Source organism: Heterocephalus glaber, unplaced genomic scaffold, assembly GCF_053883595.1.
Source record: "Heterocephalus glaber isolate CG9 unplaced genomic scaffold, H.glaber_assembly_v1.0 deba00001523, whole genome shotgun sequence".
NCBI lineage: Eukaryota > Metazoa > Chordata > Mammalia > Rodentia > Bathyergidae > Heterocephalus > Heterocephalus glaber.
In genome coordinates this window covers 30600636-30613394 of record NW_028258327.1, presented here as the reverse complement: position 1 = coordinate 30613394, position 12759 = coordinate 30600636, and the positions used below count along the sequence as shown (strand labels likewise).

Here is a 12759-nt window from a genome sequence, read left to right as displayed (position 1 = left end):
TAGAGTAAATTTGTGGGTTTGCCAACTCTCATTGCAGAAAAAAAAATTTTCAGGAGGCATCAGTAAGAGGCAAGAGAAGTCTTTATTTGACAGAGATAGGATGCACTGGAGAGCAGAGTCTGGGTGCTTGGAGAATTGACACTACAGTTGAGAACTGGGGATATTTTATGTGTTGTGGGTGGTGGAAATCTGTGGAATTTGATAATTTATAGTCTTAGTCTTGTCCAGTCTGTGCCAGAGGGTGGCCCACCTATAGCAAGATAATGGTCCATTCATATGGGAAATCCTAAAAGATGGTCAATTCACAGATAAAATAGGACCAGCCCTGACCTCAGAAGCTAAGCAGGGTCAGGCTTGCTTAGTACTTGGATGGGAGATAGATAAAATACCATTAAGAAGTGAAAAGGGAATGGGCAAACCCATTTGTAGGTGAAAGGGAGTTGCTCAGGTTTACTATGTTCTAGAAGAAGAGAAAAAAAATGAGATTGTGTCTTGATGCTGCATTTTTTCTCAAAAATACAGTTTTTAAAATCCTGATTTCCTTGTTTTCATTGTACTTAGCTTTATTTCTTCTATCCTACCTCAATATCAGGAACGTCGAGATGGACGGAGTGTGGGTATGATGTGACCCTGGAAATTTAGGGTTAACAAGGAGGGAAAAGCTAAGACTGAATGGGACAAGGCTGGGCAGAGTGAGCCACTGTGAAGGCAGCTAGCCATCCAAACAGCCATGTTTGAAGGACAGTGAGTTCTGTCACTGCATGGGTGAGAGTGAGACAGGGAGGTATGGCATGGCTAAAACTGGCTGGGCAAGGAGGAGTGACAAGATCGTGGACCACATGCATAGAACAGTTCCCAATGCCCTGCTCATGGATTTCTCATGAGAACTCAAGCAGGTTTTCAATAGGGTGGTCTAGGCCTGACATCAGCCTGAGGAGTGGTTAATATAAAAAGACAGTCCACATTGAGTTTTTGTCACTGTGTTACCTTGCATGGTGGCCCACCCTCATGTTGTAGGTCGTACCTCTTTTCCTTTTACTTGGCCCAAACTCACTTTGCAGAGCCTGTTTCTTTTCTACCTTTAATAAAACTTTGCTACTGTTTGTACTTGTCTGGACCAATTCTTTGCTCAGGACAGAAAGAACATAGAAATCACCTTCAGAAGGAGATTCCAGAACCCCAAAACCTAGTAACAAGAGTAGGTCCCCCAAAGAGGAGACTGAAACCTTAACTAAGCCTGCCAAATAGATTCTTGACTCTTCTCAAAGAAAAAGAATTTTGGAAGTCATAAGTGAGAAGCATAGAGTGGTTTTATTCTACAGAATTAGAGAAGTATTCACTTACTAACCCTGTGGCGCATGCTTGTAATCCCAGCACTAAGGAGGCTGAGGCAGGAGGATTAAGACTTCAAGGCCAGCTTGCCAGCTTGGGCTACATAAGAGTTCAAATCCAGCCTGTAGTAAAGAGCAAGATGCTGTGTATAAATAAATAGTATTCAGAGAAAAGAGAGTAAGGATGTTATTAGGTTTGGGGGTGCTAGATCTCCCTTCTAGAGGTGTTTTCTAGGTTCTTTCTGTCCAGAGCAAAGAATTAGTCAAGACAAGCATAAGTACACTCTACAGGAGACTGTGGGCTACTGCGAAAGCACACAGTAGCAAAGAGCTCAGTGGTAACTGTCCTTCTCTCTCCCACTGCAGCAGTGGCCTATGGTCTATGCTATCCTATCAGAAACCTACTCTAGTTCTCACCAGATGTCCATGTGCAGGGTTTTTGGGAACTGTTCTGCACATATGTCCTGGGATTTTGTAACTAACAGGTTATGCCTGCTTTCCCAGGTAGCCTTAGCCACGCCATAGCCTTCTGCCTCAAGGGCCCTCAAGAGTGAGGAACACTGTGGCTTGGGGAATATCCTCAACCTCAGCCCATAGCACTTTTCTCTACAGTCTCCTCTTTGTAGTCTTAGAGGTTTCCTTTAAAATGGGTGATCTTGAGGTAGGAGATTAGGGCATGGCAAAGCTGGCTGGGGAAGTAGATGTGACTGTTAATTACAAGATCCCAGAACACATGCACAGAACACTTCCCAAAGCCCTGCACCTGGACCTCTCATGAGAACCCGAGCAGGTTTTGGGGTTTTTTTCATTTTTTTTTGAGGCAGGGTCTCCATTTGTAGTTCAGGCTGGCCCTGAACTCACTATATAGACCAGGCTGGCCTCGAACTCACAGTGATCCTCCTGCCTCAGCCTCCTGAGTGCTGGGATAACAGGCTTATGCCACCACACCCGGCTCTGAGCAGGTTTTCAATGGGATGGCCTAGGCTTGACATCAGTCTGAGGCGTGGGATCCCAGCACTGGCTCTCAGGGCCCATGTACAAGTTCTGGTGGGTTTCCTTGAGATTTGGACAATATAAAGGATGCATACGCGAGGAGCCTGCTGTCATGGCTTTCCTCACAGTAGCCCGACTCCACTTTCTCCAGGGTGTACTTTTATGATGCTTTTTCCTCTTTTACTTGGTCCATGCTCATTCTGCAGAGCCAGTTTCTCTCTTACTCTTCACTTTCATTTTTTCAAATAAACTTTGTCACTGCTTTTTATTTGTTTCATCCAGTTCTTTGTTCAAGATGAAAAGAACCTGGAATCCAACTCCTGAGGGAGAAGAGACCAATTTAGAACCCAATAACATTTAATTAGTGAGCCAGTTTTATTTATTTTTTTAAGCAAAACATTTATTGGTACTTTTTAGATATACCTAATGATATCATAGGGAATTTGTGCCTGTACATGATGTATCTTGCTTCTTTTTTTCCTATTCTTCTCTCCTCCCTTTGACCTCTCTTCCCCTCCTTATGTACAAGTTTGTTTCCATTTTATCCTTCTATTCTCTTTTTTTTCCCCTTGTCCTTCTTTCCCTTCCCTCTCCCCCCTTGTTCCCCTTCTCAATTTGAACATTTTCTTCCCATTTCCCAATATCTACTATATGAGCCACTTTTTTTTTTTTTTGCTACTGGGGATCGAACTCGGGTCCTTGTGCTTGAGCAGCAGGTGACGAAACCACTGAGCTAAATCCCCAGCCCATTTTTTTGGTTTTTTGAGGCAGGGTCTCCCTTTGTAGTTCAGGCTGGCCCTGAACACACTATGTAGCCTAGGCTGGCCTCAAATTCACATCGATCCTCGTGCCTCAGCCTCCCAAGTGCTGGGATTACAGGCATGAACCCTCACACCCAGCTCTATGAGCCACTTTTAGAAGGATCTATCCAATAACAATCTGAGGTTGGCTGTGGTGGTACACACTTGCAATCTCAGCACTTGGGAGGCTGAGACAGGAGGATCGCTGTGAGTTTGAGGCCAGCCTGGGCTACATAATGAGTTCAAGGCCAGACTAAATTACATAGTATATAGTGAGAGTGTATCAAAAATAAACAAGCAGAACAAAAGAGAAACCAAGATGAGTGATCTAAAATGTTTTTCCTAAAACACTCTTGGTTTTTGTTTTTGTTTCTATTTATAAAATGTGGGCTGAGGATTTAGCTCAGTGGTGCTTCACCTGCCTGGCAAGTGCAAGGTCCTGAGTTTGATTTCCGGTACCAAAAAAAAAAACTATTTTAAAAATGTAATATTGAAAACACTGTACTATTGAACTAAAAACTTTGGTTGAGAAGGATATGTACATTCTATATCATAAATGTAAAGTAAAAACTGCAAGCCAATATTATATATTGTGCATCAGCAAACTATATATATAGCAAAGGAATCCAAACATCCATACAAATAATTCATATCAAATTCTTAGAACTGTTCTGGTGAGGGAGCACAGAAGACAGAAGCAAAGAGCCAGATCAATTAAAACAAAATATTCAGGCCTGATGAAGCAGAGTGAGAAGGACAGTGAATATATTACTCTCAAAAATTTGTGTATGTTTTCTTTTTGCTTCCTCCTTAATTTGTTAGTCTGTGTTTGTAACATGTAATAAATACATTCATCATGGGATTGGCACACAGATGTACCACATCGTGACCCTTTTTACTACCCCCCAACTACCTCTGTCTGCATCTCCACATCCCCTTCCTGTCTTCAAAACACCCTGAATCTGCTTCAGCCTTAAGGTCACGTTGCTGCCCTTTACCTTATCAACTAGATTAACTTATGGATTTCTAGTATCTTTGAGGGAGTTGGTTGTGATGGGTCTGGATAGGAAAAAAAAAAAGCCTAGGGAATAAAAGATGAGAAGTACAGATACGGATAACCTTGAGTGACTGACTGTATCCTGAAGTTGCAGTCTTCTTAAAGGCATAACTTTAAAATCACAACTTTCCTAGTCTCCTTTTTTTCCTATCTTTATTTCTTCCATGTTTCCTTAGTTCAGATATAATTCAATCCTTTCCCCAGGACAATCTGCAGGCAGTGTCAAGGGTAGTGGGAGATCTGCCCATTCAAGACTATTCCCTAAGCATAACCAGAAATATAAGGGACACACTCTGCTGCTAAAGAGGGAGCCAAAAGGAACTAGACAGGAGGTCAGAACCAGACAAGTGTGGTGACACACGCTTGTGGTCACAGTACTTGGATGGCTGAGATGCAAGGATCTTCTGAGTCAATGAGTTCATGATCAGTCTTGGGAACATAGAGAGACCCTGTTTCAAAAGAAAAAATCTACAAAGATGAGGGAGGAGGTGGGTATCAGTGCTATAATATGTTCAAAATACTAGGTAGGACAGGCAAGGAGACAGCCAAGTAGCAAATCAAGGCATATTGGAATGGACCAATAATGAAGGGACTGAATTGCAGCTAGGGTAAGTTCAGCCATAAGTAAAAGAACATCTGATTTATGGTAATAGCAATAAAGACACTTAAGTGTGTCACAAGAAGCCTAGAAGTAGATGGTTGTAGGTTAGTTCAGTGGCTCACCACTGGCATCAAAATGTCAAGCTCTTTCTAGCTTTTCACTCTGATCCTCTCACTGCTGGGTTTGGTGTGTCAGCTCTTATCTTGGCCTTGATGACTTATGGTCATATAATAGCTGCCATACCTCATGCCACCTCATCAAAGTAGATAGGTGTAGGGCAAATGGCAATGTTTCTCTTTGTAATCAGGGAGCAAAATCCTTCCTTCAAATCTCAGCAGATTTTCCTTTCATTTCTTTGGCCAGAATGAGTCACATATTGTAGAAGGCAGAATAATACCTTCAAAGATGTTCACATTCTAGACCCCTGGAACCTGTGACTATGTGACCTTACACCACAAAAGGGACTTGGTGATCAAGGGCATGAACTTTGAGATGGCAGGCTCCCCTTGGTTATCTACTGTGCGCAATCTAAGAACACCAGCCCAGCTGCGGGAGGGAAAGGAAAGCATGAGAAGAATTTGTTACTGATTCGGAGATGTAGGGGCCCAACTAGCAAACCAGAGAGAAACTGCTAGGAACTCATAGAGGCCTCCACCTGACAACCAGTAAGAAAATTGAGACCTCAATTCTACAGCTTCAAGAAAGTAAAACCCGCCAATAGATTTTGCTCTTTCCTTAAAAGAGCAGGGAAAACAATCCTCTCCTAGAGTCCTCAGAAAGGACCATAGCTCTGTGGACATCTTGATTTTAGCCATGTTAGACCCACCCTGGACACTGAATCTACATAACTGTAAGAAATAAAATTGCGTTGTTTTAAGCTAAAGTTATAGTGATTTATTACAGCAGGAGTAGAAAACTGGTACACAGGCCTACCACTAAAGCCAGCGATGACAAAGGAGTCTGGGATAATCATGCTTGGCTTAGACTAATTAGGAGTTATCTTCTGAGATTGGCTGACAGGCCAAATTATATGAGTGTGCTATCAAATATCCAAAGAAGGAATGAGGGCAAATTGGTAAAGGGTTAGGAATGAACAAGTAAGAAGTATGGTAGCAAGGGTTGGACAGGAGCAGATAAGCTCCAGGATAGACATGCCAGTTGTTTTCAGCTGTCTTCTGTTCTAATTGATTTGGTTGTTAAACACTTTGACTATTACCCATGTTTGCAGCTAGGTGGCTATACTAATAGGACCCAGAGATCACCCCCTTACATTAGGACCCAGCCCTTATTGTAGTTAAAAACTCAGGGAATGGATATAGAGGTTCTCAGCCTATAGCTGAGCTTCCAGAGTTTAAATGTGGAGAATTCTATTTACTGTGCTTCATCAAACTTGAGATGCTTTCAGTTATATGACACACTATTATTTTATGAGGGGGAAAATGCTGTGAAATAAATAATGACATGATATTAATTGCAGCAAAGACTTCTGAGCAGGGTGTCTTAGTCACTTCCCTCATTGCCAGGACACAATCCTTTGGCTCACAGTTTGTAAAGGTCTCAGTCCATAGTCAGCTGGCTACAAGGCAGGACAGGATAGCCGAGGGGCATAGTGGAGAAGAAGGTACTCACAGCACAAGAGACTTGAAGCAGAGAGTTGAGGAGGAGCTGGGAAGGGAGATGTACTCTTTGGGACACATCCGCAGTAAGCTACCTCTTCTGAGCAGACCCACCTCCTAACAGCAAGTCAGTTATACTGCTCCCATAATCCAATCCCTGCCTATGAGGGCCTGAGGCTTTGAGGAGAATTTCTAGCTATAAAGCATAATACAGAGTGTGTGGTGCTGGTGTCTGATCATATGGACCTTGGTATTGGAAACAGTATTTATGGCTCTGATCAAAGCATGAAAACCACTGCCTAAGATGGTTGGAGAGGCCAACTCTGAGATCACCTTTGAACAGCATGGTCAGCATGTTCACCTTTGCCCCAAAGGAGAGGACACGCTCAAAGGAAAGTTTTCTACTCCTTCCTTTTTTCTTTCTTTATATTTTCTTCTCTCTCTCTCTCTCTCTCTCTCTCTCTCTCTCTCTCTCTCTCTCTCTCCTCTCTCTGTCTCTCCCAACACGATGTCAAGATGTTATAACTTTATTAAGGATAGACACAGTACCTATGTCAGACCAAGCTACTATGGTTACTCTTTTGAAATACCAAAAAAAGATCCTAATTTTCAGAGGGTATATTAGTCAGCTTTCTTGTCACTGAGACATAATACCAACCTCTTATAACTTAAAAGAGGAGAAGTTTTAATTTGGTACAGATTCAGTCCCTGATCTGCTGGCTCCAAGGCGGAGACATCATGGTGGAAGGGGATGGTAAAGCAAAGTGGCTTATTTTCTGTTGGCTGGGACACAGAGCAGGGGAAGAGTGCCAGAGAGGAAGGGACCAGGGGCCAGATATAGACCCCAAGGCCACAGCTTAGTGATCTACCCAAACGTACCCAGAAGTGTGCTCCACCAATTTCCTGAGATCTCAAAGCCAATTAGGTTGAAATGCCATCCTAACTGGCATAGGTGGTAGCACTGTTAAATTCATAACAGCATTTGTGATGTCACAACTGCTGTGCTTCAGGCTCAGACTGTCCTTGATCTGCACAAATTTGCTTGTGACTTAACCAATATTATGTCCTTAACTTCCACACCTGTTTCATCAACCTCCTTCTCTTCACTCTCCTCTTATACAGCTACAATCTGTTTTCTTGAGTATCTGAGACAGCTTCATCTTGAACTTTGAATTCTCAGCAGCTGCTTGCTGAGATAAATCCTTGATTTTGGCTTCCCCCAAAATATATTGGTATCTGAAGCTTTGCTCTTTGTAGACAGCTAGTTTTGTGAGGAAAAAGAGGAATGTCTTGGACGTCTAATGACTAGTAACCCCTGTAACTTGTTGAAGACCCAGTTTGGACATAGCCTTTCGGGGCTTTCTTTTCATTCTGACTCTCTTTTGCTTTTCTGACTCATACTTCAATTTCATGTGCTCTACCAGCCAAGCAGGCCATTGCCTTTTTTTTGTTTGTTTTTTTGTTACCGGGGATCAAACTCGGGTTGTTACGTTTGAGAGGAGGCCATTGTCTTTTAATAACAAGCTCAGTTTGCTTGCCCTGAAGTGCAGGGCATATGTGTCCTTTGAGTCATTACATGATGGACAAGCCATCTTTGCACCTTCCTTGGGATTCTGCCTGGGCTCCAAGGGACAGCAGGGGATTGATCTGGACTATGGGAAAAGTTGCACAGATGGGAGGCTTTAGGGCTCACCAAAGGTCAATGTAGCTTCTATTTCATCCCTTTGCCTAGAGTTGGCTAGGTCCGGAAAATTTGGAGATATGAGTACTTTTATAATTAGGAAAAAAAATCGCACCATCATTGTAAGGTAAGAGCTCTAAGAAATCACCTTAAATCCTTAATTTTTTTTGATTAGGAAACAGGATTGAGAAAACAATGTGGCTGGCCAAAAGTAACTCACCTGAGGAATTGCAGAGCTGGGCTGGAGTCCAGGTTTCCTGCTATCCCCAGGGCACATCAGAGAGGTAATGAGTAATATAGAAATCCCATCCCTGCACACTCTGTATCTGCCTCTTACTAGCCTGCAGCCCCGGGCAAGTTCCTTAATGTCTCTGTGCTTCCATTTCCTTGTTTATAAAATAGGGCTAGTGATAGTGCCTACTGCAGAGCACTGTTGCAATGATGAAATTTAAAAATTCACATGCAGAGCTTAGGCTATCCCCAGCCAGCTGGGGATTGCTCCACAGAGAGTGGCTATCACTGTTATTCTTTTGTGTCTCCTTGGGCTGCCTCCATCTCCTTGATTCTGCTATCAGGTCTGAACTTTGAAATTTAGGGGCAGAGGCACCTATGGAATTTGCTCTGCTTGCTAATCTGGCAAAATCAACAACTCATCTCTGTCCAGCCCTAGCAGAGCCTCTGGAGATGTTAGATCACGGCATGGAGCAGTTTTGTGGGAGAGGCATGGCGTGGGCTGGGAAGGGAAGAGGCTTCTGAGGCTGGGGGAGGGAGTGAAGCACGAAGGGGAAAAGGTGTATGAGCCATGAGGCACCGGGGTGGGCGCACTTGGCATGGGAACAGGGTGTGGAAGGCCAGTAAGGGGGATGTGATGTGGGCATTATGGCTAGAAAGGAAGGAGACTCAGAACCTATGAAAAGGACCATTTTCTGTGGAGCTCAGGAAGGGCCTCTCACAGGGGATTTCCTACCCGGGGCTCTGGGCCTTGGCTGCCTTCCCAGGGCAAGGTGGTGTTTGCTCTGGGAGCTTGTGTACTACATGGCTTTGGTTCAGACACAAACAGTGCCTGCTTCCTTCCCTGGTGCTGCTTCTCCCCAGCCTCGCTCAGCCAAGAATGAACATGCTCTTTCCTTGAACCACACACTCATGCCTCTGCAAGACAAGGACACTTCTGTCAAGGCAGAGTAGAACAGAGGGCTTGGGAACTACAAATAATGCTGTAGGATGGGGAACTCAGAGCTGTGCGGGACAGTTTCAGAGGAATGGGCCCTAAGCATAAGGCATTAGTGTGGCCCCGAGATTGCTGGCCAGCCCAGACCATGGCTATTCAAAAGAGTTCAGAATGGTTTGAAGCAAGACCTTTACTGGTGAGAAGAACCTTAAGGTTAAAAACAGGACAGAAAGAAAGGACAATCAGCTTCCTTTTCCTTTTCTCCTCAATCCCAATCAAAAAATACAGTATGCACTATTGAAAAATCACGTCTCAGAAATAGCGTGTACTTTCTGACAGCATCTGCCAAGATTTCTGATGAGGCTGATAGAAATGTGTTCCATTTTCATGTTGTATAATGAGTAGATGGGAGTCCTTGCACATCTGTTCAGGCAAGATAATGGTCATATTATTACTTGAGGCACTGTGCTGCAAATACAGTCTATTTTTTTATTTCTCCCACCCTGCTCATACCCAGCTTCACTCCTTTTCCTCTCTTCTTTCTTCACTGTTGTGTCTCCTTTCTTCTCATGTTTCCTTTGTTATATTCAGCTTTCCTACTCTCTCTTCATTTCTGTCCACATCTCAGTGCTCTGCTCAGTTTGTAGAAAAGTGTGAGAAGCAGGGACTGAGAGAAAGAATTGTGGCCAGGGGCCGGCTGCTAAGGTCATGAGAGAGGGAAGCCTGTGAGTCCTTCCTCAGTCCTGGTGATTCTTGAATGAAGGGCCCCTCCTACTTGCCAGTCAGAGTCTATCATCCCAGTTAGAGAAACCCCTGGATCTGCCCCATGCCCAACTTCATCAGGGAAGAATCAAGGAATGTGATCCACTAATTCTTTCCAAAGGAAAATCAGATGGAAAGGGTTTAATGTTTTTAACATCTAGGAATATTTTGCATCATAGAAAGATACTTCTGGATACCAAATTGATTTATAAAGTAATGAAATTTTAGTGTTGGAGTATAAGACTAGAGAGTCAGCATATAGGGTTGGATTTCAGAGTCAGCGGAAGCTATCTTTGGGTTTCTCAAATCATTCATTCACTCATTCATTTTTATTTGCTACTATCAGCTGTGTCCCTACTATGTGGCAGGGAATAAGCTGCTTCCTAAGCCACAGAGACAGAAAGATATGATTGTGCCTTTTAGAGCCTGAAAAGACATCCCAGAGTAAACTTCTACTGAACCTAAACATAGCTTTGGTCCTGAACTTATTGCCTGTGTGAAAGCAGAATCCTTAGGACCCTTTCACTACAGAATAACCTTGGGTATCACTTTTTTTTTTCGGTACTGGGGATCAACTGCATTTGCAAGGCAGGGGGTGGCACCACTGAGCTAAACCCCTGGCCCCACCTTGGGTATCAATATAAGGTCGCAATGATATACCTGGTATGGTGACACACACCTGTAACCCTAGTACTCTGGAGGCTGAGCCAGGAGGATCACTGTGAGTTAGAGGCCAGCTTCGCCTACATAATGAGTTCAAGGCCAGCCTGAACTGCATGACAAGACCCTGTGTCAAAAAAAAAAAAAAAAAAAAGAAATAAAAAATATAAAATAAAACAAAAACAAGCATACAGTGACAGTGATAATACACTCCTGCACTTGATCCAGGAATCAATCCATTGACCCATCCACCCTTCCATATATCCACCATCCATCTTTCCAACCATCCATTTATTCATTAATCCATCCACCTACCCATTCATCCACTCAGCCACTCTTTCACGCATCTGTGTATCCATCTACCCCCTACCCATCTGTTCACCTACCTATCCATCTCTGCACTAGTCACTTATCCAGCATCCTTCCAAGGATGTGGTTAAAGTCAATTAGTCAGTGAGGGTCAGGGCACACCTAACCAATTATTGTGGTAGGGAGCCGTGCAAAGACAGGACCCTGGTAGTTGCATGGAGTGTCTACACCTGACAGTCACAAGTGAACAGCTCCTGAACACAGAGCTGTAACCTGAGAAGCTGGGTTCGGGTAAATTTCAAGGACAGGTAACAAAGTTCAGAAGGAGGTGCCTGCATTTAATCAGGATAAGCTTCTCTCAGTATATGAGGCAGCTGCTCAGAGAAGACAGCATGAAAATCAAGTAACAGGGGTTCCTGAATTCTATTTGCCACTGAAAATTTTCTTTCTACAGAGTTGTTTCTTTAGTTTTCCCCAATGCGAAGCCCACTACATCACACTGCTGCCACTCTGGTCATTAATACTTTCCCCTTGTACATAGAAAAATTAAGTACAAGCATTTTCATGGGCAGTTTAAAGTTCTCCATTTTTTTTCCACCCAAAGATGCTCCCCAAATTGGGGAGTTCAGTGCCTGAAATTGTTCCCTGTCTTCTCAAATATTGTATTTTAGTATTTTTTTCTTACGAGAATTCTGATTGAAGTTTACTGTCTCTAATGTCAAGTTGTGTTTCCTTCTAAAAATGCCACCCAAGCAAGCACAAGGCCCTTGGTTCAATCCCCAGAACTGAGGAAATAAGAAAGAAAGAAAGAAAGTCAGATGGTACATTCATTAGTGGTTTGGAATTAATTTGGAAAAGGGAAGTGGGGGGCAGTGGTTAGAGTCTTGGTACTGGCAGGAGTCCTGATTCCCATGCCTTACTCTGCTACTGAGTCACTAGCCCACATGGATAAGGGACTTGGTTTTTCTGAGTTATTGCCTGTCTGCTAAAAGAAGGTGGACATGGGAATGGGATGCATCTTAGTTTCACTCACTCTCATGCTTAGTGTATTTAATACTGAGGCAGGAGATTTGAGCATGGGAAAGCTGACTGGGGAAGTAGGTATGAGCTGTTAATTACAAAATTCCAAGACACAAGTGCAGAACAGTTCCAAAGCCCTGCAAGTGGTCTTCTCCTGAGAAGTCAGGCAGGTTTCAATGAGGTGGCCTAGACCTGACATCAGCCTGAGGAGTGGGTGATACAAAAAGGACAGTCCATATTGAGTTTTTGCCTCTGTGTTCTCTCTCACATGGTGGCCCACTCTCACACTGTAGGGTGTACTTCTTTTTCTACTTTTACTTGGCCCAAATTCACTGTGCAGAGCCTGTTTCTTTTCCTATTTTTAATAAAACTTTGCTACCATTTATGTTTGACTTGATCAGTTCTTTTCTTAGGACAGAAAGAACCTAGAAATCACCTCCAGAAGGGGATTCCAGCACCCAAAATCTGGTAACAATATCTGGAGCATGTACTTTTTTAAACATTCTACATCTCTGAAAGAAGAAAAAAAGAATTCCAGAAACAATCATGCCATGAAAAAAAAAATGGAGTGTGTATTCCATTTCACGGTTCTAAATTTTAAACACAAATGAAAAGTTCAACTGTTTAATGGAAGAATTAAAATAATTTAAGTTGTTTCTTCATTGTCACAATCACTGTGCTATCATTGCTTGTTTTCAATTAGTAATATAAACTGCAAGAATCTATAGTACCATGGATTGAAGACACAAATTGGATAAGTC

The 12759-nt window shown here is 43.0% G+C and overlaps 1 long non-coding RNA gene across 1 annotated transcript; it reads right to left on the bottom strand.

Moving 5' to 3' along the window:
* Positions 1-1287: 1287 nt before the first annotated feature.
* LOC147825023 (uncharacterized) lies at positions 1288-7331 on the bottom strand. Its single transcript, XR_015441465.1, has 3 exons — positions 7278-7331; positions 2420-2644; positions 1288-1454 (listed from the first exon to the last, which is right to left on the bottom strand). It is a non-coding gene; the product is annotated as an uncharacterized LOC147825023 (long non-coding RNA).
* Between the last annotated feature and the right edge of the window lie 5428 nt (positions 7332-12759).